The sequence below is a fragment of the Cherax quadricarinatus genome, chromosome 46 (assembly GCF_038502225.1).
Source record: "Cherax quadricarinatus isolate ZL_2023a chromosome 46, ASM3850222v1, whole genome shotgun sequence".
In the NCBI taxonomy this organism is placed as follows: domain Eukaryota; kingdom Metazoa; phylum Arthropoda; class Malacostraca; order Decapoda; family Parastacidae; genus Cherax; species Cherax quadricarinatus.
Window position 1 is genome coordinate 19,912,832 of NC_091337.1, and position 25,153 is coordinate 19,937,984.

At 42.7% G+C, this 25,153-nt stretch overlaps 1 protein-coding gene and 1 non-coding gene across 4 annotated transcripts in view; both read right to left on the reverse strand.

The window, feature by feature from the left end:
- The window catches only part of LOC128696635 (protein N-terminal asparagine amidohydrolase), a 973,206-nt gene that overhangs the window by 695,296 nt on the left and 252,757 nt on the right, over window positions 1-25,153 (reverse strand). The gene's annotated exons all lie outside the window — the stretch shown is intronic.
- TRNAS-GCU (transfer RNA serine (anticodon GCU)) lies at window positions 19,047-19,128 on the reverse strand. Its single transcript has one exon. It is a non-coding gene; the product is annotated as a tRNA-Ser (tRNA).

The following is a 25,153-nucleotide window of genomic DNA, read 5'->3' on the forward strand; positions in this document are numbered from 1 at the left end:
TGGATTTCCTTCCAAGGGTGACACTTATCCTTCCCTACTCCCCTGGCAGGGGTACCATATCTTCCCCTACTACTCTGACAAAGGCACCATATCCTCCCCAGCTACCCTGACAAGAGCACCATACCCTCCCCTACTACCCTGACAAGGGCACCATGTCCTCCCCTGCTACACTGACAAGATCACCATATCCTCCCCTGCTACCCTGATAAGGGTACCATATCATCCCTTGCTACCCTGACAAGGGCACCATATCCAACCTTGCTTCCCTGGCAGGGGTACCATGGCTAACCACGGTGCCCCTGCCGCTGGGTATCTGCTGGCTGGCAATCAATACGTTTCAACTGACAATAACAAGCTATCACCAGGTCATTTAATTATACAATATGCGAGGCAGGTTAGTAAGACTTGTGTCTGGACTAATTAACGACCAGAGCAAGTCTCAATAAATTAAGGGAAGGTAATGAAGGCAGCAGTCTGACTAGACAACGTCATTATTCTGTACGCAGTCTACTCGTTAACCACTGTAAAGTAAGGTAAGGTACTCTAAAGTATGGTCAAGTATTCTTAAGTAAGGTAAGGCATTCTACAGGTAAGGTATCCTACCTCTGATGAGTCTAGAGAGTCTTGCTGCTCTCAGAGCCCGACCATGGGCCAGGCTCGTCTGGTGCTTGCCTGCTCAACTAGGCTGTTGCTGTTTGAGGCCCGCCGCCCCACATATCCATCACAGCCTAGTTGATCTTGCACCTGGTGAAGATACTTGTCCATTTTTTTTTTTTTGGATACTTCTACACTTGTTCCAGCAGAGTTTCTGATATCTTCTGGTAAGATGTTGAAAAGTCTGGGACCCCGGACGTTGATACAGTGTTCCCTTATTGTGCCCACCGCACCCCTGCGTTTCACTGGGTTTACTTTGCACTTCCTCCCATATCTCTCACTCCAGTATGTTGTTATGGCAGTGTGCAGACTTGGGACCAGGTCCTCGAGTACGTTCCAGGTATATATCACGTATCTCTCTCTCCTCCGCTCCAGTGAGTACATGCTCAAGACTTTAATGCGATCCTAGTAATTTAAATGCTTTACTGGTTCTGTGTGTACCGTAAACTTGACTGTTGTTGTTGAATGTTACTGTACTGGAAGGTGCTAAGCTTGAATTCAGCTGTGCTGGGAGGTACCCAAGCTTGAATACTGCTGCACTGGGAGATACCCAAGATTGATTACTGCTGTACTGGGAGGTACCCAAGCTTGACTGTTGCTGTACAGGGAGGTACCAACACTTGACTACTGCTGTACTGGGAGGTACCCATGATTCACTGTTGCTGTACTGGGAGGTATCCAAGCAACAATGAAGCATGGGTACCTCCCAGTACAGCAACAGTGAAGCATGGGTACCTCCCAGTACAGCAACAGACAAGCTTGGGTACCTCCAAGTACAGCAACAGTCAAGCTTTGGTACCTCCCAGTAGCAGTAATCAATCTTGGGTATCTCCCAGTGCAGCAGTATTCAAGCTTGGTTACCTCCCAGCACAGCTGAATTCAAGCTTAGCACCTTCCAGTATAGTAACATTCAAGCTTGGTTATCTCCCAGTACACTAACAGTCAAGCTTAAATACCTCCCAGCACAGCACCAGTCAAGCTTTGGTACCTCCCGGTACAGTAACAGTCAAGTTTGGCTACCTACCAATACAGAAGTAAAGCTTGGGTACCTCCTAGTACAGTAGTAGTCAATCTTGGGTATCTCCCAGCACAGCTGAATTCAAGCTTGGGTACCTCCTAGTACAGCAACAATCAAGCTTGGGTACCTCCCAGCACAGCTGAATTCAAGCTTGGCACCTTTCAGTACAGTAACAGTCAAGCTTGGGTACTTCCCAGTACCTCCTAGTACAGCAGCAGCAGTCAAGCTTGGGTACCTCCTAGTACAGAAGCAGCAGTAGTCAAGCTTGGGTACCTCCTAGTACAGCAGCAGCAGTCAAGCTTGGGTACCTCCTAGTACAGCAGCAGCAGTCAAGCTTGGGTACCTTCCAATATAGCAGTAGTCTAGCTGGGGTCCCTCCCAGTTCAGCAGTAGTCAAGCTTGGGTACCTCCTAGTACAGCAGTAGTCAAGCTTGGGTACCTCCTAGTACAGCAGTAGTCAAGCTTGGGTACCTCCTAGTACAGCAGTAGTCAAGCTTGGGTACCTCCTAGTACAGCAGCAGCAGTCAAGCTTGGGTACCTTCCAATATAGCAGTAGTCTAGCTTGGGTCCCTCCCAGTTCAGCAGTAGTCAAGCTTGGGTACCTCCTAGTACAGCAGTAGTCAAGCTTGGGTACCTCCTAGTACAGCAGTAGTCAAGCTTGGGTACCTCCTAGTACAGCAGTAGTCAAGCTTGGGTACCTCCTAGTACAGCAGTAGTCAAGCTTGGGTACCTCCTAGTACAGCAGTAGTCAAGCTTGGGTACCTCCTAGTACAGCAGTAGTCAAGCTTGGGTACCTCCTAGTACAGCAGTAGTCAAGCTTGGGTACCTCCTAGTACAGCAGTAGTCAAGCTTGGGTACCTCCTAGTACAGCAGTAGTCAAGCTTGGGTACCTCCTAGTACAGCAGTAGTCAAGCTTGGTTACCTCCCAGTACAGCAGTAGTCAAAATTTGGCACCACACAGTACAGCAGTAGTCAAGCCTGTGTAGCTCCCAGTACAACAGCAGTCAAGCTTGGGTACCTCATAATACAACAGTAATCAAGCTTTTGTACCTCCCAGCACAGCAACAGTCAAACTTGTGTAGCTCACAGTACAACAACAGTCAAGATTGAGTACCTCGTAGTACAGCAATAATCAAGCTTGAGTACCTCCAAGTAGAGCAGCTGTCAAGCTTGTGTAGCTCCCAGTACAGCAGCAGTCAAGCTTGGTTCCCTCTCAGTACAGCAGTAGTCAAGATTGGGTACCTCTCAGTACAGGAGCATTCAAACTAGGGTACCTCTCAGCACAGCAACAGCCAAGCTTGAGTGCCTCTCAGTACAACAGCAGTCCAGCTTGGGTACCTCCCAGTACAGCAGCAGTCAAGCTTGGGTACCTCTTAGTACAGCAGCAGCCAAGCTTGGGTACCTCTCAGTATAACAGCAGTCAAGCTTGGGTATCTCTCACTACAGCAGCAGCCAAGCTTGGGTATCTCTCAGTACAGCAGCAGTCAAGCTTGGGTACCTCTCAGTACAGGAGCATTCAAGCTTGGGTACCTCTCAATACAGCAACAGTCGAGCTTGGGTGCCTCTCAGTACAACAACAGTCAAGCTTGGGTACCTCCTAGTACAGTAGCAGTCAAGCTTGGATACCTCTTAGTGCAGCAGCAGCCAAGCTTGGGTACCTCTCAGTACAACAACAGTCAAGCTTGGGTACCTCCCAGTACAGTAGCGGTCAAGCTTGGATACCTCTTAGTGCAGCAGCAGCAGCCAAGCTTGGGTACCTCTCAGTACAGCAGCAGTCAAGCTTGGGTACTTCTTAGTACAGCAGCAGCCAAGCTTGGGTGCCTCTCAGTACAGCAGCAGTCAAGCTTGGGTACCTCTTTGTACAGCAGCAGCCAAACTTGGGTACCTCTCAGTACAGCAGCAGTGAAGCTTGGGTACCTCTCAGTACAGCAGCAGTCAAGCTTGGTACCTCTCAGTTCAGCAGCAGCCAAGCTTGTGTACCTCCCAGTTCAGCAGTAGTCAAGCGTGTGTACCTCCCAGTTCAGCAGCAGTCAAGTTTGTGTACCTCCCAGTTCAGCAGCAGTCAAGTTTGTGTACCTCCCAGTTCAGCAGCAGTCAAGTTTGTGTACCTCCCAGTTCAGCAGCAGTCAAGTTTGTGTGCCTCCCAGTTCAGCAGCAGTCAAGTTTGTGTACTTCCTAGTTCAGCAGCAGTCAAGTTTGTGTACCTCCCAGTTCAGCAGCAGTCAAGTTTGTGTACCTCCTAGTTCAGCAGCAGTCAAGTTTGTGTACCTCCTAGTTCAGCAGCAGTCAAGTTTGTGTACCTCCTAGTTCAGCAGCAGTCAAGTTTGTGTACCTCCCAGTTCAGCAGCAGTCAAGCTTGTGTACCTCCCAGTTCAGCAGCAGTCAAGTTTGTGTACCTCCCAGTTCAGCAGCAGTCAAGCTTGTGTACCTCCCAGTTCAGCAGCAGTCAAGTTTGTGTACCTCCCAGTTCAGCAGCAGTCAAGCTTGTGTACCTCCCAGTTCAGCAGCAGTCAAGTTTGTGTACCTCCCAGTTCAGCAGCAGTCAAGTTTGTGTACCTCCCAGTTCAGCAGTAGTCAAGCTTGTGTACCTCCCAGTTCAGCAGCCAGGCAGCGAGGGGTATTACCAAATGTGGTCCACTTGACCAGTTGGTAGACTCTGAGGATCAATTCCTGCACAGCAACTCAGTACACATTATTACAGTGGTGGTACTTTTTTTTACATCCATTAATTAACTGATACCATATTACATCCATTAATTAACAAGTTAATGGCTGTTGCCCTATCTCAACTTATTTTAAAGGGTAGTGTTATCTAAAGTATGCTACCCACCTTCCCAGGCACGTAGTATACCTGGTGTTAGTACTTGGTTGTTAGTCGACAGCATTCGACTGTACACTTTGTGTTAGTACTTGGTTGTTAATGGGCAACATTCTACTGTACACTGGGTGTTAGTACTTGGTTGTTAGTCGGCAACATTCTACTGTACACTGGGTGTTAGTACTTGGTTGGTATCTACAAGATTCAACTAACACCCAGATACCAATTATTCAAGGTATTGTTCTGAGTTGTCTTGTATATTAATGTCTGCTGCTTGTAAACAGCATCTTCTGGTTCTATCTCACTCCTTGATGATGAGTTTGGTTCTTTGTCAAGCCATACAGCGAGAATGTCATGTTGGATGACACACATGTTGTCATGGCTGGATGGCATATACGTTGTCACTGCTTTCCGGAATTGAATTGGTGTTGTATGTTCTGTAGAACTCACAATATCACGCATATTACTTGCAGGTCTAAAGGTCCGTGTTTATGTAACATTCCAAACATATTGTTGACCAGTAAATCTGCTGGACTAATCTACTCGACTGATAACCAAGGAACTAGACTGTGATTTACACACACTATGATCCGATTTAGATACTAATCATATACGAGAAACTTTGTTAGATGACCTTTTACATGTCAGACGACCTCTTACATGTCAGACGACCTCTTACATGTTAGATGACCTCTTACATGTTAGATGACCTCTCTTTGATTTGAAAAACTCTACACAACGAATCACTATTCTAACAAAACCTTGTTCTTTAACTTATGTTTACATCTTCACGCTTGTCACCAGCGTGATATTCATCCCAGGTTCTTGGATTGAGTCAAAGGTGCTACCAATGAACTACCATCAACCTACTTTTCTGCAGTCACGAAATTTACAGCAATGCGTTCATTTGAATAGAGCTTCCTTTCCAGAAGGAAATGAAGGCAGTTCAGATGACACGCAAGTCAGAGGACCTATCATTGAGAGAATACAATAAAACATACGCAGCAAAGGCCAAGAAAATGACAGGGTGGATAATGAGAACTGAAAAAAAAAATCACGACAATAATGGTACTCTTCATATTACGCGAGCTCTCACGTCTTGAATACACTATCTAGAACGAAAAGGAGACATACCTGATATAGACATACCAGTGATCTGGAAGATACTTGAGGGCCAGATCCAACATGGCACAGTAACAGCTTACTGGAGTGAAAGAAACGGTGGGAGGTGGAACAATATATGGGAAGATGTTCCACAGGCACAATTAGAGAACTACCTGGAGTCTACCTTAGAGCAGAATGAAGCCTGGAACAACATCCGTGGCCCAGAGCACAGCCAGCAAAGGGCACAGCTGTCAACAGCAATTCAGCGATTTTTATTTCTTAGAGAATTTACCGATCATTCTATGACCATTGCTGCGAGAGACGGTTAACCACTGTGTAGTACCACTAGTTTTTTTTTTTTATTCGCCGGTATTCTCCCGGCCCGAGTCTTTTCCAAGTAGTGGTGACCCGGCCTTGGCTCCCTATCTGGGGAGTATCTCGAGACCTAAGTCTCCCATGGGAGGAGGTACAAGTACCCCCTCATCTTTGGGACCAAGTGTCCCCAGGCCTAGCCACAGTCCCCGCCCTCACGGGGCTCGTAGGGAGAAGCTAGGCCTCTGGTCTGCCATCTGCCCCGCCCTAAAGGGGCTCGTGGGGATGGCAGTCTTGTGAGCTGCAGGTGGTAGCAAGCTCAAACCTTCTGTGTACCACTAGTGTTGTGAAAAGTTATTAACCACTATGTAACACAACTAGTGTTGTGAGAGGTGTCAAACTACTCTGTAACACTAGTGTTACGAGAGGTAGTAAATCACTGTGTAACATCAGTGTAACACAGGTGTAACACCCCTAGTGTTGTGACACCGCTATGTAACACCAATGTTGTGAGAGATGGTAAACCACATTGTAGCACCAACAGTTTTACTGACATGCTTCTTTCCCACGCTAAATAAAATAAAATGTGAGGAGGAGGAGGAGGATACTGGAGCACCTGACCAAGAGGAGCCTCAGTGAAAAATCAACCCATGTCCAGAGATGGAAGATTCTATCTGACGAAGCAACTGGAGTATCCCTGATAGAATGACATGATATGCCTGTGTACTACTACATTTTAGAATGCAAGACATGATTTGGCATGGTTCCCCATCAGACACTAATTCACACTAATACAGCAAGCAGGAGTAAAAGGGGAAAATCCATCCAGTGACTGAGCTCCTAAAAACAGAAGGCAAAGTGACAGTATGGAAAGAAGTGTCAGCAAGGGTGAGCGGTAGCAAGTGGGGGCTCCTCAGAATCAATACAAACTATATGTAAATGACCTGCCAGGTCATTTGATGCGGAAAAAGACACTTATGTACAGGAAGTTAAGTTCATTTTTGATGTTATGGCACTACTGAGAAATAAACGAATAGAAGAAGAGAGAGATGGCCTCCAGAGAGATACTATTTACGCTGATTAGTTCTTCAAAGAAGTGGCTGCTCTTCACTAGAGAATCTCAGATTAGTCTTCAAGAATCTCACTCAAGATTCCTAAAAGCTTCCATACAGATTGTGTCAGGAATGTATTAGAATGTGCAACACCAGCATGAAGCCCCCACACGACCAAACACGTTAAGAAGCTTACAACCAGATTAGCATCAAGCTGAGGGGTGTGCACTATGAGAAGACTATGTAAACTGCTCTTGTGGATTTTGGAAGGGAGAGGACAAAGGAAAACATAAGTGCGACACAGAAGAAGAGTCAGTATAGACAGGTCGTTTAAACTGTAACAGCCAGTGTTTTTAGCATCGAACTTTGTTCAACGCTAAAAACACAAATGAGTCATATGGACGTTAAGAAGTGTTTTTTTTAGCTACAGGGTAGAAGGAAGGTGCAAAGGAGTGGATGTGGAAGTGATGGAAGGATACTCTTTACACAGTTTGAAGAGTAGGTATGAAAAATCTGAAAGACGAGAAATCAGTAATGCCAGTAGACTAAACTTAAGAGGCAAGGTGAGGAGCATAGATGCCTCCCCTGCGATAAATAACTACATGTACGACTTGTACGTGCAGCGCTTAAGACAAGGCAAGCGCGCGCGCACGCACACACGTGTGTATGCATTACCTCTCAAGGTCAGCAGTGAATATTGCAATGTACACTCATTGATGCTACTGTAATGTAATTACAACCATATACACTGGTGCCTTCATAGTGCCACTGCTTCATTTCAGAGCCACTGCTTCCTTTACAGTGCCACTGCTGCCTTTGTAGTGTCACTGCTTCCTTTGTAATCACTGATTCCTTTGTAGTGTCACTGTTTAGTTTGTAGTGTCTCAGTTGTAGATGTTAATGGACACTTGCAGATGTTAATGCAAGTTACAGGTGTTATTATACAATTACAGGTTTACTACAAAATTACAGGTGTTACCACACAGTTACAGATGCTACTACACAGTTACAAGTGTTACTAGTTACAGGTGTTACTATACAGTTACAAGCGTTACTACAGTTACAGATGTTACTATACAGTTACAAGTGTCACTACTCTGTTACAAGTGTTACTACACTGTTACAAGTGTTACTATATAGTTACAAATGTTATTACACAGTTACAAGTGTTATTATAGAGTTACAAATGTTACTATATAGTTACAAATGTTACTATATAGTTACAAATGTTACTACACAGTTACAGATGTTACTACACAGTTACAGATGTTACTACACAATTACAGGTGTTACTACAGTTACAAATGTTAGTTACAGGTGTTAGTACACAGTTACAGGTGTTACTGCATTACTACAAATGTTACTACACAGTTACAGGTGTTACTACAGTTATAAGTGTTACTACAAAGTTACAAGTGTTACTATAGTTACCAGTGTTACTACACAGTTACAGGTGTTATTACAGTTACAGGTGTTACTACACAGGTACAAATGTTGCTACACAGTTACAGGTGTCAGTATACAGATACAGGTGTTGCAACATACATGCAGGTCTTACCACACAGTTACAGGTGTTACTACACAGTTACAGATGTTACTACTCAGTTACAGATGTGACTACTCAGTTACAGATGTTACTACACAGTTACAGGTGTTACAACTCTTACAGGACCCAGGAGAGACAGGAGGAGCTAAAAGCGATTAGTGAAATTGAAAGAAATTCGAAATATTTCTTTTCATATGCCAAAAACAAGGCAAATACCACATCTAGTATCGGGCCCCTGCTCAGACAAGATGGGACTTACACAGATGACAACAAGGAAATAAGTGAGATACTGAAATCCCAATATGATTCGGTGTTTAGCGAGTCACTAATCAGTCTGAAGATCGACAATCCAAATGATTTTTTCATGAATGAGCCTCAAAACGCCATCAATATATGCCATATTTCCGACATTACCCTAATTCTGATAGACTTTGGGCAAGCCATTGACAACAGCCCATGCACTCAGCCCCAGACCCAGACTCGTGGAACTCTGTGTTTATTAAGAACTGCAAGAAACCCCTTTCGCGTGCCCGAAAGGAGCTTAGACATGGGTGAAATTCCACAGTCACTAAAAACAACGGATATAGCCCCACTCCATAAAGATGGCAGCAAAGCATTAGCTAAGAACTATAGACCAATAGCTCTAACGTCCCACATCATAAAAAATCTTTTGAAAGAGTGCTAAGAAGCACGATTGCAAACCAGTTGGATTCCCAAAAACTGCACAATCCAGGGCAACATGGGTTCAGGGCAGGTCGCTCCTGCCTCTCACAACTACTGGATCACTATGATATGGTCTTGGATGCACTGGAAGAAAAACAGAATGCAGATGTAATATATACAGTAGATTTATAACTTTTTTACAACGTAATATTCCTGTACCTTAATCAAATGAACTTTTACCTAAAATTAAAGAAATGACCTTTCATTTCAATATCTTTTTAGAAAATGTCGCCCCTAAATGAAGAAAAAAACGAGTAACGAAAGCAAGTAACTTGAATACATATTGCATGCAATAGTAATAACAAAACAGCTCACAGCATCATTGTTATCACGTTTGTATGCATATTACTACTTACTGCTTAGAATAAACCGAAGTTGCAGTTTTTGTTTCTGTAGGCAGCATACAGTTCCTGTATAACTTTGCACGTTCAGCACACTCATTACTTCTTGGTATATTGAGTGCTGACGGCTCCTGCTTCCAGTGATTTTTCAACGAGTTCAGTGCTTTTTTGTAAGGTTTCAATATTTCTGACAAATTTCTGAAGTCATTTTCATCGTACATCTGATTAGCAAACAAATAATCTGCACAGCCATATGAAATGAATCCTCATATCTTCTCCAAAGTCTTCCGTCTTGTAGGTATAAGAATGAAAGCAAGAATAGCTAGACTGGCTCTTGAATTCCACTTCGCATTGCTGATGTTTGGAATTTTCTGAAAGTTAATCAAACACTCGTGTTAGATGGTACAAAAACTTCATATCATCTCTCCATCCTGATTTCTGGAGGATCTCTTCTGTTCCATTAACAAATTGTGCCTTTAGTTCCTCATAATTCTTCACCAGTTGGGATACAAATGGATACTCGATGTTCGGAGAACTGGTTCTAGCACCAAGATTTTTATCTATTACCAAATGGAGAATCCTGTCCAGAATGAGATACTGACAACTGATAAATTTTAGTTTGCTAATCCCCTTCTGATTAGTAACGTAAATTAAAGTGATTAATATTTTTTATTAATTTGAGTTGCCAATTAGTACTTTCCTGAGGTGGTACTTATGAGCAGTACACAGATATATGATGATTTATAGCTCTTATTTAGGGGCGACCTTTTTTGAAAACTGAGAGGAATTAGGGACTTTTTTATTGTTTTAAATAAAAGTTAATCGATTTATGATACAGGAAACGTTTTATTTGGAAAAAAACTAAAAAAGTTATAACCCTAATGCACAGACTTTGCAAAAGCCTTTGACAAGTGTGATCTTGGCGTAATAGCGCACAAAATACGTGCTAAAGGAATAACTGGTAAAGTAGGGAGATGGATCTTTAACTGCCATCTACTGAGGACGCGGTTAACCTCCAAGAAGATATAAACCAAGTTTTCCAATGGGCAACGGATAACAATATAATGTTTAATGAAGACAAATTCCAACTACTCCGCTAAGGAAAACTGGAGGAGATAATAACTAGAATTGAGTATACTACAGACTCTGATCATACAACAGAGCGGAAAAATAATGTGAGGGACCTGGGAGTGGTAATGTCTGAAGAACTCACTTTCAAGGATCACAACAGTGTCATGAACACAAGTGCAAAGAAAATGATAAGATGGATAAGGAGAACGTTCAGAACAAGAGATGCCAAGCCAATGATGATCCTTTCCAAATCACTTCTTTCTAGGCTGGAATATTGCTGTACATTAACATCTCCGTTCAAAGCAGGTGAAATTGTAGATTTAGAGAGTGTACAGAGAACCTTTACTACACATATAAGTTCTATCAAACACCTCAACTACCGGGAACACTTGGAAGCACTTGACTTGTACTCATTGGAACCCAGGCGTGAGAGATGCATCATAATCTACACTTGGAAAATCCTAGGAGGAATGGTCCCGAATCTGCACATAGAAATTACTCCCTACGACATTAAAAAACTGGACAGGCGGTCCAAAATACCCCCAATGAAATGTAGGGGCGCCATTGGTACACTAAGAGAAAACACCATAAGTGTCCGGGGCCCAAGACTCTTTCAACAGCCTCGCACCATGCTTAAGGGTAATTACCAATAGGCCCCTGGCTGCCTTCAAGAGGGAGCTGGACAGATACTTAAAGCCGGTGCCGGATCAGCCGGGCTGTGGTTCGTACGTTGGACTACATGCGGCCAGCATTAACAGCCTGGTTGATCAGACCCTGATCCCCTGGAAGGCCTTGTTGTGGACCGGGCCACGGGGGCGTTGAGCCCCGGAATACCCTCTAGGTAGACTCCAGGTAGACTACACAGATACAGGTGTTAATACACAGTTACAAGTGTTACTACAGAGTTACAGGTGTTATTGCACAGTTACAGGTACTACTGGGCAATTACAGGTGTTATTAAACAGTTAAATGTGTTACTACACAAGTTACAGGTGTTGGTATTGAGTTACAGGTGTTACTACAGCTACAGGTGTTAATAGTTGCAGGTGTTATTACATGGTTACAGGTGTTACTGCACAGTTACAGGAGTTACTGCACAATTGCAGGTGTTATAAACAGTTAAAGGTGTTACTGCACAAGTCACAGGTGTTCGTATATAGTTACGGGTGTTACTAAACAGTTACAGGTGTTGCTTGCTCCTCGACCATAACACCACAGTTTGTCTTTATTGACTCTTTCTTGGAGCTGACTGGTTGCCGACGCAACCAACCACGCCCTCCAGACAAGGTCAACCTGGTGACCTTGCAGCAGCAGCCACCCATGCTTTGGTTGACTCTAGTTAACATCTCTTTTTGGTTGACTCAAGTTAACAATACCCTTTAGTAAGTGACTCTAGTTAACAAAATTTTTGGTTTACTGAACAACACCCTTTTTGGTTGACTCTAGTTAACACCTCTAGTTAAACACCCATGCTTCTTCACTCTAATTAAACACCCATGCTGCTTCACTCTAATTAAACACCCATGCTGCTTCACTCTAATTAAACACCCATGCTGCTTCACTCTAATTAAACACCCATGCTGCTTCACTCTAATTAAACACCCATGCTGCTTCACTCTAATTAAACACCCATGCTGCTTCACTCTAATTAAACACCCATGCTGCTTCACTCTAATTAAACACCCATGCTGCTTCACTCTAATTAAACACCCATGCTGCTTCACTCTAATTAAACACCCATGCTGCTTCACTCTAATTAAACACCCATGCTGCTTCACTCTAATTAAACACCCATGCTGCTTCACTCTAGTTAACACCCATGCTGCTTCACTCTAATTAAACACCCATGCTGCTTCACTCTAATTAAACACCCATGCTGCTTCACTCTAGTTAACACCCATGCTGCTTCACTCTAATTAAACACCCATGCTGCTTCACTCTAGTTAACACCCATGCTGCTTCACTCTAATTAAACACCCATGCTGCTTCACTCTAATTAAACACCCATGCTGCTTCACTCTAGTTAACACCCATGCTGCTTCACTCTAATTAAACACCCATGCTGCTTCACTCTAATTAAACACCCATGCTGCTTCACTCTAGTTAACACCCATGCTGCTTCACTCTAATTAAACACCCATGCTGCTTCACTCTAGTTAACACCCATGCTGCTTCACTCTAGTTAACACCCATGCTGCTTCACTCTAGTTAACACCCATGCTGCTTCACTCTAGTTAACACCCATGCTGCTTCACTCTAGTTAACACCCATGCTGCTTCACTCTAGTTAACACCCATGCTGCTTCACTCTAGTTAACACCCATGCTGCTTCACTCTAATTAAACACCCATGCTGCTTCACTCTAGTTAACACCCATGCTGCTTCACTCTAATTAAACACCCATGCTGCTTCACTCTAGTTAACACCCATGCTGCTTCACTCTAGTTAACACCCATGCTGCTTCACTCTAGTTAACACCCATGCTGCTTCACTCTAGTTAACACCCATGCTGCTTCACTCTAGTTAACACCCATGCTGCTTCACTCTAATTAAACACCCATGCTGCTTCACTCTAGTTAACACCCATGCTGCTTCACTCTAGTTAACACCCATGCTGCTTCACTCTAGTTAACACCCATGCTGCTTCACTCTAGTTAACACCCATGCTGCTTCACTCTAGTTAACACCCATGCTTCTTCACTCTAGTTAACACCCATGCTTCTTCACTCTAGTTAAACACCCATGCTGCTTCACTCTAATTAAACACTCTACTCTAATTAAACACCCATGCTGCTTCACTCTAGTTAACACCCATGCTGCTTCACTCTAGTTAACACCCATGCTGCTTCACTCTAGTTAACACCCATGCTGCTTCACTCTAATTAAACACCCATGCTGCTTCACTCTAGTTAACACCCATGCTGCTTCACTCTAGTTAACACCCATGCTGCTTCACTCTAGTTAACACCCATGCTGCTTCACTCTAGTTAACACCCATGCTGCTTCACTCTAGTTAACACCCATGCTTCTTCACTCTAGTTAACACCCATGCTTCTTCACTCTAGTTAAACACCCATGCTGCTTCACTCTAATTAAACACCCATGCTGCTTCACTCTAATTAAACACCCATGCTGCTTCACTCTAGTTAACACCCATGCTGCTTCACTCTAGTTAACACCCATGCTTCTTCACTCTAGTTAACACCCATGCTTCTTCACTCTAGTTAAACACCCATGCTGCTTCACTCTAGTTAACACCCATGCTTCTTCACTCTAGTTAACACCCATGCTGCTTCACTCTAGTTAACACCCATGCTGCTTCACTCTAGTTAACACCCATGCTGCTTCACTCTAGTTAACACCCATGCTGCTTCACTCTAGTTAACACCCATGCTGCTTCACTCTAGTTAACACCCATGCTGCTTCACTCTAGTTAACTTCACTCTAGTTAACACCCATGCTGCTTCACTCTAGTTAACACCCATGCTGCTTCACTCTAGTTAACACCCATGCTTCTTCACTCTAGTTAACACCCATGCTGCTTCACTCTAGTTAACACCCATGCTTCTTCACTCTAGTTAACACCCCTTCATGCTGCTTCACTCTAGTTAACACCCATGCTGCTTCACTCTAGTTAACACCCATGCTTCTTCACTCTAGTTAACACCCATGCTTCTTCACTCTAGTTAAACACCCATGCTGCTTCACTCTAGTTAACACCCATGCTGCTTCACTCTAGTTAAACACCCATGCTGCTTCACTCTAGTTAACACCCATGCTTCTTCACTCTAGTTAACACCCATGCTTCTTCACTCTAGTTAACACCCATGCTGCTTCACTCTAGTTAACACCCATGCTGCTTCACTCTAGTTAAACACCCATGCTGCTTCACTCTAGTTAACACCCATGCTTCTTCACTCTAGTTAACACCCATGCTGCTTCACTCTAGTTAACACCCATGCTGCTTCACTCTAGTTAAACACCCATGCTGCTTCACTCTAGTTAACACCCATGCTTCTTCACTCTAGTTAACACCCATGCTGCTTCACTCTAGTTAACACCCATGCTGCTTCACTCTAGTTAAACACCCATGCTGCTTCACTCTAGTTAACACCCATGCTGCTTCACTCTAGTTAACACCCATGCTGCTTCACTCTAGTTAACACCCATGCTTCTTCACTCTAGTTAACACCCATGCTTCTTCACTCTAGTTAACACCCATGCTTCTTCACTCTAGTTAACACCCATTCTTCTTCACTCTAGTTAACACCCATGCTGCTTCACTCTAGTTAACACCCATGCTTCTTCACTCTAGTTAACATCCATGCTGCTTCACTCTAGTTAACACCCATGCTGCTTCACTCTAGTTAACACCCATGCTGCTTCACTCTAGTTAACACCCATGCTTCTTCACTCTAGTTAAACACCCATGCTGCTTCACTCTAGTTAACACCCATGCTTCTTCACTCTAGTTAACACCCATGCTGCTTCACTCTAGTTAACACCCATGCTGCTTCACTCTAGTTAAACACCCATGCTGCTTCACTCTAGTTAACACCCATGCTGCTTCACTCTAGTTAACACCCATGCTTCTTCACTCTAGTTAACACCCATGCTTCTTCACTCTAGTTAACACCCATGCTGCTTCACTCTAGTTAACACCCATGCTTCTTCACTCTAGTTAACACCCATGCTGCTTCACTCTAGTTAACACCCATGCTTCTTCACTCTAGTTAACACCCATGCTGCTTCACTCTAGTTAACACCCATGCTGCTTCACTCTAGTTAACACCCATGCTTCTTCACTCTAGTTAACACCCATGCTTCTTCACTCTAGTTAACACCCATGCTGCTTCACTCTAGTTAACACCCATGCTGCTTCACTCTAGTTAACACCCATGCTCCTTCACTCTAGTTAACACCCATGCTGCTTCACTCTAGTTAACACCCATGCTGCTTCACTCTAGTTAACACCCATGCTGCTTCACTCTAGTTAACACCCATGCTATGCTTCACTAGTTAACACCCATGCTATGCTTCACTAGTTAACGCCCATGCTGCTTCACTCTAGTTAACACCCATGCTATGCTTCACTAGTTAACACCCATGCTATGCTTCACTAGTTAACGCCCATGCTGCTTCACTCTAGTTAACACCCATGCTATGCTTCACTAGTTAACACCCATGCTATGCTTCACTAGTTAACGCCCATGCTATACTTCACCCTAGTTAACACAAGCCATGCTTTGTGCTTTGATTCGCACTAGTTAATACCCATGCTATGCTTCACTCTCATTAACAATAGTTTCTAGAATAACTCTACTCCCGGAGCCAGGCCATGGGCTAGGCTTCGCTGGTGCTAGCCTAATCAACCAGGCCGTTGCTGCTGGAGGTCCACTGCCCCACATATCCATCACAGCTTGGCTGATCTGGCACCTGGTGAAGATACCTGTCTGGTTTCCTCTTGAAGACTTGTGCACTTGTTCCAGCAGTGTTTCTAATATCTTCTGCTAAGATGTTGAATAATCTAGGGCCACGGATGTTGCTACAGGAGAGATAAGGTTAGGTTAGGTTACGTTAGGTTAGTTTGTCGTCTATTCATATAAATTAAGTTATTATAGCATACCACAACATCAAAAACTGAATATTACAGTCCATGAAAATGTTGGAAGCGCGAATGGAATAGGAGCCCGGGGTGATGACTACGTCAGCACTACGCTGTCACATCATTACTATTCAGGTCTCGTGTAATAGTTACCCATCGCAATGTCTTAGTAACAGTGATATATTGACTTTAAGAGGACGGGATACATTCCAAGGACACAAATATGCTAACTTCCTCTCTCTCTCTCTCTTTCCCAGAGTAGACTGCTAACTCCCTCCATCATTCAATCCTCTCAACTCCGTCTTTCCATCATACAACCCTTCCTCCCACCCAAGGTCGGCACCTACATCAGCCTAGGTAGACAACAAGCATTCAACAGATTTAATTAATGGCGGGGTGATAGTAATACTTTTATATTGTTCTCAGTTATCTCCCGGTGTTCCTTCCTTAACTTGTACTCTCTCTCTCTCAATGTATATACAGTAAGAGGTATATATCTATTTAAACTGAGACTTTAATACCTCTGTATATAAACAGAGTTGTATATCTATGTCTGAACACTTTATGAATATTGTATTATATAGACGTACTGAATTTACCAACCATCTTCATTAGCTTCACTTTGAACATGTTAGCGATATGTTAGTAAAATGTAGCAACACGTCAGCAGTAAGTGAACAACACGTCAGCAACACGTTAGCAGCGGTAAGAGGAATACATGTAACTTTTGCTCTATGCCACTTACACGTGTTAAACTAGCTGAAATACCATTTTATCTGTGAATTCCCTCGGGCCGCATTTACATATTTCTATCGAATTCCTTACACAAACTGCAGCCTAGTGAACATAGAGAAGGCGGCAACTTTCATCCAAGATTATGAAACGTAAAAAGTTAGGAAAGTACACAGAAGAGCGCTCTGCCTTGTTCCAATACCATAAGAATAAACATTACAGGATAAACTGCAACAATGCTGAAATTTTGCACATAACAGAAGACAAGCACAAGAGGAAAGTAACGGAAGGTGCCACCTTTTAGACAAACAATTTCAACATGTAGAAAGTGAAATGTATTCCTGACGTGACTGGAAAATTTACTATGAAGAAACAACTCCCAACTGCAGACTTGATGATTTAATTAATTGACCACACAAGTGTATTTAAGACCTGCCAGTCTACCTGGAGGGTATTCCGAGGGGTCAACGCCCCCATGGCCCATCCTTGACTAGGCCTCCCGGTGGATCAGGGCCTGATCAACCAGACTGTTACTGCTGGCCCGCACGTAATCCAACGTACGAACAACAGCCCCGCTGATCGAGTACTGACTTTAGGTATTTGTCCAGCTCCCTCTTGAAGGCAGCCAGTGGTCTATTGGTAACTATTCTTACGCATGGTAGGAGGTTGTTGAACAGTCATAGGCCCCAGACACTGTGTTTGGGAGTGATTTCTGTCTGTATATTTGGGACCAGTCCCTCTAAAATTTTCCAGGTGTGGTATATAATGTACCTCTCTCGCCTGGGCTCCAGGGAGTACAGGTCAAGTGACTCAAAGCGTTCCTAGCAATTAAAGTGCTTGACTGAACTAATATGTGTAGTGAAGGTTGTCGGTACATTCTCTAGCTCTGCTATTTCACCTGCCTTTAATGAAGCTCTTAGTGTACAGCAGTATTCCAGCCAAGAGAGAACAAGTGATTTACAAAGGATCATCACTGGTATGGCACTCCCAAGACCTTCATTAAAAATCATAGTTTTCCGTTGCCCATTGGAAAACTTGGTTTATATCCGATTCGAGATTTCCCGTGTCCTCAATAGATGACAGCCTCATGCAAATTCTAGTATCGTCTGCAAAGAAAGACACAGTGATATGGTTTCATCTCTATGTCTGATATGAGGATGAGGAATAGAATTGGGGCGAGTACTGTGCCTTGTGGAACAGAGCTTTTCACTGTGGCAGCCTCTGACTTAACTCTGTGTTCGATTGATTAGAAAGATGAAGATTCATCTGACCACTTTGCCAGTTATTCCTTTAACATACATTTTGTTCGCTATTACACCATGCTCGCACTTGTCAAAAACTTTTGCAGTCTGTGCATCCTACATCTGATTTTATTTGTCCTCCAGCTCATCCAAGACCATATCACAGTGGTCCAGTAGTTATGAGAGGCAGAATCGACCTGCTCTAAACCCATGTTACCCTGGACTGTGGAACTGTTGGGAATCTAAGTGATTTGCAATCATGCTTCTTAGAACACGTTCGAAAATTTTATTGTGGGACGTTAGAATTATTGGTCTATAATTCTTTACTATTGCTTTGCTGCTACCTTTATGAAGTGGGGCTATATCCGTTGTTTTTAGCAGCGACTGTGGGATTTCACCCGTCTCAATGCTCCCTCTCCATAGCATATTTACGGCACGTGAAAGGTGTTTCATACAGTTCTTGGTAAACACGGAGTTCCACGAGTCTGGGCTTGGGGCTGAGAGCATGGGCACTACCAGTAATAACATCCAGCACCGACAGTAATAACATCCAGCACCACCAGTAGTAGCATTTAGCACCATCAGAAATAACATATAGCACCGCCAGTAATATCATCTAGCACCACCGGTAATAACATCTAGCACCACCAGTAACATCATCCAGCACCACCAGTAATAACATCTAGCACCACCAGTAATAACATCCAGCACCACCAGTAATAGAATATAGCACCACCAATAGTAACATCTAGCACCACCGGATCTAATATAAAGCAGACTGTCACCAGGCTCCAGCAGACAGTTCACAGTGTACAGGAAAAAGATGTGAGCGACGAGGATGGGATTCGAACCCACGCAGGGAGACCCTATTGGATTAGCAGTCCAACGCCTTAACCACTCGGCCACCTCGTCTGACGCTTGTCGATGTGTTGTACAAGTTTCTTAACATGTCATACACGTGTCTTGACATGTCAAATGTCTTGGTGTAGCGTCCTCAGAAAAAATCCATAATTATATATATATATATATATATATATATATATATATTATATATATATATATATATATTATATATATATGTATATATGTCGTGCCGAATATGTAAAACTGGTCAATTAGTAAGAACTCATTTAAAATTAAGTCCTTTCTAAAATTTTCTCATATACGTTTAAAGATATATTTTTTGCATTGATATTAATGTAAAAATTTATAATTTTGCACTAAAAGAATCTTAGAAAACTTACCTAACTTTATTATAACAAGAACAATTTATTTTAGCCTAACCCAACTAAATATATTTTAGATTTGTTTACAATAATTTAATACTTAAACAAACACAGTGAAATATATTTTTTTCGTCAGGTTCAGAATGATTTTGGCGAAATTATTGCATACACAAATTTTCACTTGTCCTATATGGCAAGATGAGCGTTGCTATTTAAGCCAAGATCGCAAGTTCTGCCTATTCGGCACGACACACACACACACATATATATATATATATATATATATATATATATATATATATATATATATATATATATATATATATATATATATATATGAACATTAAAATGGTATAAAATACCGACAGGTTGTTAGGCAAGACACATATGCAACAGTTAGGTATCTTTATTTGGAAACGTTTCGCCTACACAGTAGGCGAAACGTTTCCAAATAAAGATACCTAACTGTTGCATATGTGTCTTACCTAACAACATATATATATATATATATATATATATATATATATATATATATATATATATATATATATATATGTCGTGCCGAATAGGCAGAACTTGCGATTTTGGCTTAAATAGCAACCCTCGTCTTGCCATATAGGACAAGTGAAAATTTGTGTATGCAATAATTTCGCCAAAATCATTCTGAACCTATCGAAAAAATATATATTTCACTGTGTTTGTTTTGTATTAAATTATTGTAAACAAATCTAAAATATATTTAGTTGGGTTAGGCTAAAATAAATTGTTCTTGTTATAATAAGGTTAGGTAAGTTTTCTAAGTTCCTTTTGGTGCAAAATTATAAATTTTTACATCAACATTAATGAAAAAAATATATCTTTAAACGTATAAGAGAAAATTTTAGAAATGACTTAATTTTAAATGAGTTCTTGCTAATTGACCAGTTTTACATATTCGGCACGACATATATATATATATATATATATATACACACACACATGGTTTAGAAAGACACGTAAGCAAACACGTTTCGGTCCTGGGACCTTGATCACTTCTTAAAGAGGTAGAAAGACATTATATAGAGGAGCAGGGTGAGGTGTGAGTGACGCATGGTGACCTGAAGAATGCCATGTTGGGATAAGGACGGGTAGACGATGAGATCATGTGACTCCTGTGTTGTTGGTGCTTAGCCTGCTTGAGTATCATGTATGATTATGTTTTAGAAATTTTGTGGCTTCCAGTTTTACGTTCTATTGTCTCGGTGACACCGTCGGCGTCTGAGGTCTGATTCAGTGAGAACGAGTTGTGCCTCATTCCAGTTCATCAAATGCCCCGTGGAGTCTCTGTGGAGGACACAGGCGTACCTTAAATCGTCTCTGTTACAGGTACTTCGATGCTCGTTCAGCTAATATTACATTATGATCGTTTCCTTAATAACTATAATGAAAATATCTTGCTTTATATTATTTGGCTCATATTTTTAGGTTATGTATGTAGGTAGGATGTAACAGCTACACTACGCTGTACTTGTTAAAAGGAACGTTTTGATTGGCTACCCACACTGCAAACTACTTGCTCGCTTGTTTCACTGCTGGGAGAACGCTGTTCTTCTCACCTCGTGTTATTTAGATTGTTTTGGTAATGGATGTTTCCAATGGTGAGCCGAAACACATTTCGTAACTCTGTTTTCAGAGTATTATTTAGAGTTGGGGATTTCTGACGTTTTCTGAGGTTGTGTCACGAGACACTGTTTCTGGTCTGAGTCTAACATCGAGACGCAACCACCCACTGTCGTAGTTGCCTTTTGGAAGTTGCTGAACTTAGTTTCACTAATAAGGGAGTTTTTTTTTTTTTTGCCTAATGTGAAGGACTTACCGATTATCCCCAGTTAGGATCGTTCTTTTGGTCTCCTTCGCCTGACGCTGTGCTGTTCACGGCTGCTTCTTGCATTATTGTTTTTTGGTGAATTGGTCGTTCTACTGTGCAAGCTTGCACAGTGTTTCTATGGGTCAAAACCACAATTAGGTGAGTACATACGTATATCATTGGCTCAGCATCTCTTGTAAGTTCTGGTGTCCAGTCTATCATTTCCCTTGCAGTAGCAACAGCAAAATTGTTGTGATCCTTGAATATGAGATCTGACATCTTCACTCGCAAGTCTCCCACGTGGAGTTTACACTTGATTGATTTAATTTTGTCCTATACTCTGTTACAGTATTTATTTCCTCCATTTCTCTATAGTGGAGCAACTGAACTGTATTCTTATTGAACACTATATTGTTTTATAAGACCCACTTTGATGTATTGTTTTTATAGTTCCTTGATAATGTGAGAAGTCACGAAAGCTCTTGGAATTTCACTATTTTTTCACAGTGATTGTTTTGCATATTCTGATATTACCTGTTTACTGTGATCTTATTGTATGCATATATATATATATATATATATATATATATATATATATATATATATATATATATATATATATATATATATATATATATATATATATATATATATATATCAGCCAGAAGATTGTGTGTGTTCGGCGGACGCCACTCTCATAGACACAGAGGATCTTCTGGCTGATATATATCAAGTCTATCAGTGGGCTTCAGACAACAATATGATGTTCAATAAGAACACAGTTCAGTTGCTCCACTATAGAGGAATGGAGGAAATACTGTAACAGAGCACAGTCATCAACATAAGATGTTACGGTGCTATGGTTTATGTCCTTGTCAATATCGAATATAAGAATAAGAAAGATAAGTGGGAGAATACTGTGCCTTGAGGAACAAAGTTTTCACTGTGCCAGCCACCAACTTCATCTGGGTTCTGTTGTTAAAAAGTTAAATATCCATCAGCCAACTTTACCAGTTATTCCTTTTGCGCTTATTTTGTGCGCTAGTATACCATAGTTGTACTTGTCGAAGGCTTTTCCAGTGTATCGAAGACTTTATCGTAATGGTCTAGCAACTGTGAAAGGCAGGAAAATGTTGCTGTGAATCCGTAATGTACTGAATTGTTCAATTGTTGGGATTCCATGTGTTTGGCAGTCTTGCTTCTTTGAACCCGTTCAGAGATTTCTCATAATCATAATTTGTGAACTGTGCTCTAATGGTCCATAGTTTATCGCGACAGCTCTACTGCTGGCTGGGTCTACCTACCTGGAGGGCATTCCGGGGATCAACGCCCCCGCGGCTCGGTCCACGACCAGACCTCCCGGTGGATCAGGGCCTTATCAACGAGGCTCTTACTGCTGGCCGCACGTAGTCCAACATACGAACCACAGTCCAGCAGATCCGGCACCGCCTTTATGTATCTGTACAGCTCCCTCTTGAAGACAACCAGGGACCTATTGGTAATGCCCCTTATGGCTGGTGGGAGGCTGTTGAACAGTCTTGGGCCCTGGACACTTATTATGTACCAATGGCGCGCCTACTTTTCACTGGGTGTATGTTGCATCGCCTGCCCAGTCTTTTGCTTTCGTAGGGAATGATTTCTGTGTGCAGATTAGGAACCAGTCCCTCCAGAATCTTCCAGATGTAGATCATGATATATCTCTCGCCTGCGCTCCAGTGAGTACAAGTCAAGTGCTTTCGGGGTAAAGCAGGGCAAAAATCAGTCGTTTTAATGATAGTAATAGATGTCACTTGTGTCTAGAATCTAAAAGTATGAGAGAGCGGCTTATTGAAATTTTTGGTGTATATTGAGTCAGGAGGGAGGTCCAGAATGTCAGGGTTGTCGATGGCTACTTCAACGTTAATTAGGGATAAAGGTACATCAGAAACTGTTGAAATCTCAGTTGTGTTTTTGCCACGTAACACAAGATGTCACGTAACACAAGATGTCACGTAACACAAGACGTCACGTAACACAAGATGCCACGTAACACAAGATGTCACGTAACACAAGACGTCACGTAACACAAGATGCCACGTAACACAAGATGTCACGTAACCCAAGATGTCACGTAACACAAGACGTCACGTAACACAAGACGCCACGTAACACAAGATGTCACGTAACACAAGACGTCACGTAACACAAGATGCCACGTAACACAAGATGTCACGTAACACAAGATGTCACGTAACACATGACGCCACGTAACACATGACCCCACGTAACACATGACGCCACGTAACACATGACGCCACGTAACAAGGTTGCTTCACACAGGTGACCTTTAAAACCAGTTTACTTGTAGCAATGTAAGTGAGGGACTTGTTCACTACCCTTCCTCTACCAGCTGGATCACCCACCCCATCCTCTCGCCCACCACCTGGATCACCCACCCCAACCCACCACCCACCAGCTGGATTACCCACCCCATCCCCCCGCCCACCAGCTGGCCCACCCACCTCATCCCCCCGCCCACCACCTGGATCACCCACCTCAACCCACCACCCACCAGCTGGATCACCCACCCCATCCCCCCACCCACCACCTGGATCACCCACCCCATCCCCCAACCCACCAGCTGGATCACCCACCCCCTCCCCCTGCCCACCAGCTGGATCACCCACCCCCTCCCCCTGCCCACCAACTGGATCATCCACCCCCACCCCTGCCCACCAGCTGGACCACCAGTACCGCTACTTCACCAGTACCTAATCAAATTTAATTTTATATATTCTAAAAAGAACATCAGCCACCTTATTATCTTTGCCAGCTATTTGTTGCAGTGTTGCAGCCTGAGACTCCACCGCATGAGTCTTGTGTTGTGGTTATTTATTTTATACAGGTAAACCAGGCGGTTGTGATCATTGTAGACTGTGATCACATGAGATAACTGGCCCACATAGACTTCAGAATGTTCTAATGTCAATATCAGAGCGAGGACTTCTTTTTTCAATTGTGGAGTAGGCCCTCTGGTGAGGATGGTATTTGGCCGAGTAGTAAGTCACAGGTTGCAACCCATCGTCCCAAGTTTGTAGAAGTACTGCCCCCACCCCTGACTCACAAGCATAAACCTGTAATGTAAAAGGTTTTGAGAAATCCGGAGACAAGAACGGGTGCAGTGCAAAAGATGCTCTTTATTTTTGGAAAAGCGTCTTGATATTCGGGGAACCACTGAAAGTGGGATTTGTGACTGGTATGGGAGGTTAGAGGAGCTACGACATGCAAAATTCTTACAGAATCTTCTATAAAACCCTACCATACCTAGGAAACGTTGGAGGCAGTACTTCTACAAACTGGGGACGATGGGTTGCAACCTGTGGCTTACTTCTCAGCCAAATACGAACCTCACCAGAGGACCTACTCCACAAATGAAACAGAAGCCCTCATTCTGATATTGCATTAGAACATTTTGAAGTCTATGTGGGCCAGTCATCTCAAGTGATCACAGTCTACAGTGATCACAACCGCCTGGTTTACCTGTATAAAATAAAGAACCACAACACAAGACTCATGCGGTGGAGTCTCAGGCTGCAACCCTGCAACATTAAAATATTGCATATAGCTGACGAAGATAATAAGCTGGCTGATATTCTTTCTAGAATATAAAATTAAATTTTATTAGGTTAGGATGTGTTAGGGACTATGGGTAAAAAACAGCTCTTTTTTTTTTGTATATACTTAATATTTAAAGGATGTGGGGCTTTTTTTTTAGTGAGGGGACATTCTGCTACCATCCGCAGGTGTCTTGAACCAACGTTAGCCCTACTGTCTGCTGTCTCGCTCTAAGTTTAGAGGTTGTCTTTATTTTATGTCTCGAGAAAAG